The sequence below is a fragment of the Amblyomma maculatum genome, chromosome 6 (assembly GCF_055883805.1).
Source record: "Amblyomma maculatum isolate TAMU_Amacu chromosome 6, ASM5588380v1, whole genome shotgun sequence".
Classification (NCBI taxonomy): domain Eukaryota; kingdom Metazoa; phylum Arthropoda; class Arachnida; order Ixodida; family Ixodidae; genus Amblyomma; species Amblyomma maculatum.
This window is the reverse complement of record NC_139349.1, coordinates 16,016,213-16,024,370: the sequence shown is the minus strand read 5'-3', so window position 1 is coordinate 16,024,370 and position 8,158 is coordinate 16,016,213.

Genomic DNA, 8,158 nt, shown 5'->3' with positions numbered 1-8,158 from the left:
CCCAAGCAAGTAGCAGGGGGGACAGCGGCCGATGTAGCTCAGTTGGAAGAGCACCGGACGCGATATTCGGAGGTCGTGGGTTCGGATCCCACCATCGGCACGTTGTTTTTTCTTCTACTTTGTGTTTAATTATCTTTCCCCTAAACAGATAACATTTCTAGTTTCTGTGATTATCTAAGCAAACATTAAAAAAAAAGACATAAAAGTGCCATTCCCAACGCTTTCCTTGGCCTCGCCGACTGTTGGCTTCTTTCATTCATATATATATATATATATATATATATAAAGGGAAATGAGGGTGCTCGTTATAATACATGAAGGAAAGAAGCCAACAGTCGGCGAGGCCAAGGAAAGCGTTGGGGATGGTACTTTGGCATTTTTTTTATAATGTTTACTTGGATAATCACAGAACTTAGTAATGTAATCTGTTTAGGGAAAAGATAATTAAACACAAAGTTAAAGAAAAAGCAACGTGCTGATGGTGGGAACCGAACCCACGACCTCCGAATATCGCGTCCGGTGCTCTTCCAACTGAGCAATATCGGCCGCTGTCCCCCCTGCTACTTTCTCGGGTATTATAGTTGTCAGTATACTAACCTTGAGAGTGTTCACCAGCGCCCCCCTCAACCATAGCGGCGGACGTGGAACGTCCTGTGTTACCGCAAGCGTCACGTAGAACGTGATCAAGAGCGAGGGCGAAAGCTGTGCTAGAACCCTCTTAAGGTGCTCTTAAGAGCACCGGACGCGATATTCGGAGGTCGTGGGTTCGGTTCCCACCATCGGCACGTTGTTTCTTTAACTTTGTGTTTAGTTATCTTTCCCCTAAACAGATTGCATTACTAACTTCTGTTATTATTCAAGTAAACATTATAAAAAAAAGAAGACATAAAGTACCATCCCCAACGCTTGCCTTGGCCTCGCCGACTGTTGGCTTCTTTCCATCATATATTTATATATATATATATATATATATACATATTTCTCTGCTGCTAAAGTGCAACAAGTTATATCACTTCAGAAGACAAGCAATACAACAGAAAACTTGCATTTTTCTAGCAGCTTAATCCACTGGCAGCTTTAGTATTTTTCTTTGAACGAAAAGTGGAGTGCAGTCGTCACCGACACGTGTGAGCACCCAAAGCACGACTGATGGCAAAGTCCGTGTCTTTATATTTTGCTTTGTACTCCCGCTAATCGTGTTATGGGCAAGGCGAGTGGCGCAGGGTTTCAAGTTGTTTTTTGAACGGCTTCAGTGCCTATTGTTCATGGAAGCCTTTGCGTACCCTAATCCAATGCTTGGAGTGCAAAAAAAACTTCGCTTGCACCACATTTCTTTGTAACTAGCGCAGAAATGCGATTGGCACTGGCTCCTCCCGGATTTGTTACCACACACTTTTCTATCTTGTTCTGCTGACTTCTCTCAATGCCGTTTAGCGTAGCTGAGGTACGTTCCATTGCAGCTAGTTTGACTGTAGCACCCTGTTGTAGCGCCGACGTTCTTGTGTTCTCTCGAACAAGGGCACCATATTTGGAAACAGATGCTAATTGGGGCGCAAAAGAATTGTTAAATTGCTTCTAAGTTGTGTTAATTTGAAACACGTGTGCTCAACAAACGACACTATTGCCTGGTGGAGATTTGAAGCGGAGTGCCGACAATTTTATTGAGGTTCTTTGAAATGTGCGTTATTTCGAAATATATCTCTCGGAGAAAAAGCAAATTCAAATGCTTACATTTTTGTTCCTCTCCCTCTCTCTCCGTTTGATTTTTTTATGCAGCTTTGACGTTGCTGCATATGAAAGCGTATACTGGAAACAACTTTTATCTTGTCCGAACAGAAGCAGCCCTGGTATTAGTGAAGAGATTGCAATAAAGCACCTGATGGATAGTCGCAGAATGACTGTAAGGATGGATATTGAGTTCGTGCTCGATGCAATAAGAGGCTGCAGCAGAATTAGTAATGGAAAATGATCCGTCAGCGCAAAGTTCTGCATGGAGAACAGCGTCGGTATACTATGGAGCGGCAGTGAGGTTCAGATAGCATCCAGTGTCAAACGTTTGTAACATCTGAACAAATGTGTTGCAATTCCGGCGTGTCATGTTGGAAGAATTGAAATCTGTAGGACGATTTGCAATACTTGATCACGATATACTCTGTACCTCCCATGTACACTGGCGCGCGAACTTTCTTTTTGGAAACCTGCACAGCACAGTGCATTGGTACATTTTGCGCTGAGTATCTTCATGACATTTTTGCCAGCAGAAGTCGTCAGCCTTTAGTGTCTTAAGCTTTCTGAATCAATGTGATAGTTCACCGTCGCCTAGACGTTCGTTTTTTCTGTGCGAATGGCTTTGAAGTACACAATATGTTTTATGACTTTTGTTTAGCGATGGTTTCAAAGCATCATTTAGTGACGATTTTTATTGCCATAGCAATACTGCGTCAGGTTTCGAGCCGTCCCGTGGTCCCTGCGGAAGCCACGCTTGACCTTGAACAAAAGAAGAAGAAGAAGAAGGAAAGAAGAAGAAGAAGGAAAGAAGAAGAAGAAGAAGAAGAAAAGGAAGAAGAGGAAGAGGAAGAAGGAGAGGAAGAGGAAGAAGAAGAGAAAAAGAAGGAGAGGAAGATGAAGAGGAAGAGGAAGAAGAAGACTGGTAACTTACGCTCTCGCGTCATACTCTTAAAGGGTGAACTTAAGTGTCCCCAGTAATGTAGCACCTTACACTCATCGGGCGTGACAGGGAAATAATGTAGCAGGCAAAAGAAGCTTCCGTCGTTGCTATCACAATTCAACTAGGATTAACTAGAGTTGAACCACAACTAATTGTTTTCTTTGTTTGCCTTGATGCACAGTAGTATATTAAAAAGCAGAAACATGGCATACCTTATTTGAAGCTGTGTAATTTTTTCCTAAAGACGTCTGTGCAACCGGACGGTTTGTTTTATACTTCGGTGTATCAGTACACTCCACCTAACCCAATCATTGCGCGTTGAACTCTGCTTCTGTTATACCGATGTCACAATTATTGCGGTCCTTCATACGTAGTCCTCGAGAGGCGTAAAATGGAGCTTTGGTGTGATGTGAGTGTTTCAATTTGCGGACGGCTTTGCTCGGTGTGTGACAAGCAACAAATTTATGCCTTTGCCCAGAAAGAGTGTAAACTACGAGAAAGGCCATGTTAAAAAACTGCAAACTATTTTCTTTATATTCGTTATTTAACATGAATGGAAATTTCAGTGCGCAAGCATTTTTCCATTCTTTTTTAGAGCTATATCATGCGAAAAAGGAACGGGGCAAGGTACTGCCTTCTAGGACGTTCAGCGTCTTCGTGAGTAATATCTGTACTTAGTCCCTTGCTTCTTTTTTCTTGGAAGTAGGACTAACCAACTATGACAATAGTAATTATTGCAAATAATATGTTTGCACGGCAATGCACTTGTTATACATGAGATATTCATAAAGAGGCGAGAGATTTGCCGGGTCACTATGCATTGCGGCAGCTTTTGGTCCCTCTTTTTCTTCTTAGTGATTTACTTAAAAGGAAAAGCAAACTGAATGAAATGATTTCTACTAACCGTTGCATTAGCTATCGAATTTAGAAGCGCCTGAGCTGAGGCCAGCAGTAATAGAGGAACAGGGAGCGAGGTTGATGATTATCGAGCACGGGACAAAGGTGTTATAATGAAGTGAAAACAGAGAGAGCGGCCTGTAGGATCAAAACAGCTTAAAGCTTCAGACAGGCCTCCAATGATAGAGTGTTCGTGGTAACCAGGAACAAACTAATGTGCAGTCAACACACAGCGCGTGGGCGGTGCACATACACAATCTGCTGGTTAGCGGCGCCCAATGACACGCATTAGTCACTCATTGCGCGGTCGGCACACGCACAAAACAAAATATTTACAGGCCGCGCTAGGCGCGTCCTATCAAGAAAAATAAAACCGCGCGTGATCCACTGTATACGGCAGACGAGATATTAGCTAAGATATTCTCTATTGACATTGATCGGCTTTGCCTTCGTGAACGTATGTTCATATATGCAGTCCACTATTGTTTGGTAGTAATTAAACTTACTTGTGATAATCTCTTGCTAAATAAAATAATCGGCTTCGCCTCGATACACGTTCCCTAGTGTGCGCACCAAACTAGCTGCGAAACTATATGTATACACACTGCGACAAGTGAACCACCACAACCTCTTCCATGATCCTGATTAAGGGAACATTATTATTTGCCTTGCACAAGCACACTGCAGTCAGAAACACAACGTAAGGTAACAACGCAATTTCCGCTTGAATATACAGCCTGCCGAAACAGCAGAGAAAACTAGACAGTCTGTCAGAACTTTTCTGAACTCAGGCGTTGTGCGCGATAAGCGTATGCCGTCGCCGTTAATAACTAGCACTAATAACTAGTAAAGCGATGGCTAACTGTTGTGAGCTTGAACTCATCGTTTTTTACTACAAGAGACCATTGTCTGCGACTAAGCCGCGCAGCGTGGCATTGTTGCCCAGCCGGTATACTGACAAAAACTTGGCAGGATTAAAGTTTGAAACAGTATGGGTGAGCGCAATTCTTGACCTAAAATACGGGGCGACATATATAACTACAAAGCACAGTTTCTTGGTCCTAGCAGCGTCAGTAAATAATGAGCTTCCGGTTTGATTGAGTCATCAAGTTGGCAACTCTGTCCCTACAGTGACGTTAAAGTTGGAGCCGATCTGTTTGAATATTCACATGGAGAGGAAATTATACAGCGTTTATTTAAGCGGGCAACCGCACGGCGCGTTATAATTCTAAAGGACGGTGCCAGGGAAGTCTTGTTGCTAAGCTGGTTTAACTACTAGAAACGACGAGTTCTAGTAACAACAAGGCTAAAAAGAGTTGACAGCAAATTGGCGGACTAAGTTTTTGTCATTTTCCCTTTATCTTTTCCAGGCACATAGAGGGGAAAATGAACAAAAAAAGGCAGCCCAAAAATGCGCGAATACTAAACTGCTTGAATACTAATCAAGCAGGCATGTTACCTTCTAAATTGACTGTCTAAAGCAGTGCAGCTGCAGCTGCGCCTATTTAATGCTCTATTTCTACTGCAGCACCACTACTATTTACATTGTCCAAAATTAAGGAATCTGAAGCCTATGACATGTGACCTTTTGTCAGCGCGGGCGCATGGCTTAAAAGTGGATTCTGCCTAGAACAACGAAAAACAGTGATGCGTTCAATGGAACGCTGGTTGAATTCGATGCAACCCTCGGTTGCCCGCAGCCAAAACTTTCGCTCCGCATTCGGCTCAGTAGCGTTGAAACCTTCTGAATTTTTCACTTCTTGTTTGAACGGTCTTTGTTGTGTCGAGTGCTCTTCGCTTCTCGGTCCATCGCACAGTGAATCGCTTCCCGTACGAGCACCCCTTGCCTCTCCTTTACCATTCCTATTCGGGTGTAGAAGTCTTCTAGTGGCATGACATAGTTTCCTCGTCGATCTCTGGTGCACAGCGCCTAGATCTTTTACCAGGGGGGTAACTGCCAAGTTGTTATCACCAGCGTTTTGTTTTTCTTCTTGACGTTCTTCCTCTGCAACAGTGGCGAAAACCGTTGCTAGGCAACGAGGCTCTCACTCAGGCACCGGCGAAATGCTCAAGGGTATTGTGTATACATTTCACTACAAAATTATGGTTAAAGCTTAAGCTTCGCTTTTAAGCATACGACGCGATAGCGTAGGCTACCAGCCCCCAATAAAGGCCCGCTTTAACTAAGCCGTATGAACGTGCTTGCGTGTCATATAGGGGTAACGTGAATTCAAATATCATGGCAGGCTGATTCAATGTCACCCTCCCACATGAAATCAGAGGCCTTAGCCGACGCTCTTTCAGGCACCGGTGAAAGGGTCAAGGATAGCGTAGTGTAGCTTTCGCTACAAAAGAACATCATGTCACAGGCTGCTTCGCCGTCGCCACCGCGCTGGGAATACCCTCAATTTACATGCTCAGGTTATCATGCAGGCTGACCAGAGGCATGGCTGAACTTAGACAGTGGCGGCGCGCTCTTTACAGCCTGAGAACAAAGGGTGTTTCCTTTCTGCCACCGCTGAGAAATCGTGGCGCTGTATCAGTACCCGTTCCCGTTTTAGAGTACCCGTCCTACTCCGCAGGCGGAGCAGCCGCTGGCATGCGAAGCGCGTTTGCCCAGGGGTGGCGTTTAGGGGGCGCAGAAAATCAGGACAAAAAGGCTACACAAGACTACTCATACTCTATGCATTAACAAAGCTCTGATATTCGTGTTCTCGGTTGTCATCAACGAGATGTCGTAAACTTGGGCGCTCAGAGCACCCAACCGCGTTTTTTTTTTTTTCATAATACAACATTTTGGGCGAGTTGGTTACATACGTTCATTATTACAGGGCAAGGACGGCACAGAACAAGAGGAGGACACAACAGCGCTGTGTGTCGCTGCACAGCGCTGTTGTGTCCTCCTCTTGTTCTGTGCCGTCCTTGCGCTGTAATAATGAATGTCTTTTTTTTTTCTTTCTTGTTTTTGCGCTGTGATGAGGGTCATATAAGAGATCATGGATGCACTGCCCGTGAGCCATCCTTAGACTCTGGCCGCGTATCAGCATTGCGCTGATGAGCCAAAACGGTTGGCTTGGTTTAGATCGTGGTTGGTCGGGCAGGTTCATTGTCTGCACGTGACTCGGCCTTCGTAAAAGCATTCACTGGTCCCACAAAAATACAGTAAAGTACTAGCGCTGAACTGCGATTCTTTTATTTTCTTTTCTTCACTTATTTTCCTCTCTCTGTCTTCTCTTCAAACCTATCGAAACATTATAGATGCTACACTTCTCAAGCCGCTGCTATATCTAACATTTCAATTTTAATTTTCATTCTTTACCGATGTAAGGAATGAGAAAATTTGTCTCGGTATAGCTCCGCTCATCCCTCTTTGTGGAGAATTCATTTAGGGAACAGCTTTTGAAGCGAGTAAAACCATTCCTTATTGTAAAGAGCTTTCGCGTTGCTTATATCTTTAGATCTAACTGTTGCGTTAAGGTACGTTGTCCAGGTTTCGTGCCGGGCTTCAATGATTTTGCCATTCTTCCTCTATCAGCACTAGTTCGTTATACACACTCCGTGTGCTACTTTTGTTACCTTTTCAATTCGTTCTTAAAGTGCATTCATTAGTCATGCTTTGAAAGATTACTGGATTCTTTGTTTATTTAGCCAGTCTTGAACGTCGGAAAAAACCTGAATAAGCAGCAAGACGGCTCTTTTCATGGTGAATGGGAGCTTAATAGGCGTTATCGCGTCGGCGCACGGCACAGGCCATAATTCATTGAGGTCGACACATGCCATACGCGTTGGGAGAGGTGAACGATTGATCGTAAATAATACGCTGCAAAGAGGCATACTGCAGCGAGCGATGGAACATTGCCCTCACGAAGTGCTCTGAATAGATACGGATGCCCTAAGAAGCCAATAATAATTTTACCACCGTTGTTCATCAATGCAGCTTCCGAGCAACGAAAGGAAGTAACGTGCGCAGTTTCTACCGCACGTTTGTTCCTTTTCGCTTCGGCATTCGCTTCGGTATTCTAAATAGTACTTTATCACATATAACTCCCACTTTCTAGCCTAAAATATTGTACTTACTTCACTTTTTGCTTTTTCTCCTGTTCGATGCTGTCTTTATATTGAACTCCTTTTTATCGGTTTCTTACTTGTATTTCAACTTTAAACTTTATATTCGATTCTTACTGTCCCGTGTTCAATTTTATTTGTTTATTGTATAATTCTGTATTCCTAGCCTGTGCTTTAAGTACCACGCACTTGTTGGACCTGGAATGATTGTTTATTTTATGTATATTTCTATATTACTATAATCAATGTCAGTTCAGTTATTTGTTGTTTTTTTCTCTCTATCTACCATTATTTTTTTTTCAACAATTCTCTCACTGTGTATACAAGTGATGCTACTCATTGATTGCTTTCTTTCCGTGATACTTTTCGTCTCAGATTCCTTTCATGTGTTATTTCTTCTTTTGTGTTCTCTCTGTGTGTGTAAACATGTTTGTTCATTTTCATTTTTGTTTCTTTTTTTTTATTTGTGCTGCAGCACGAAGACCCCATGGTTGTTCCTGCGCACATTAAATAAAGATTGATCGATTG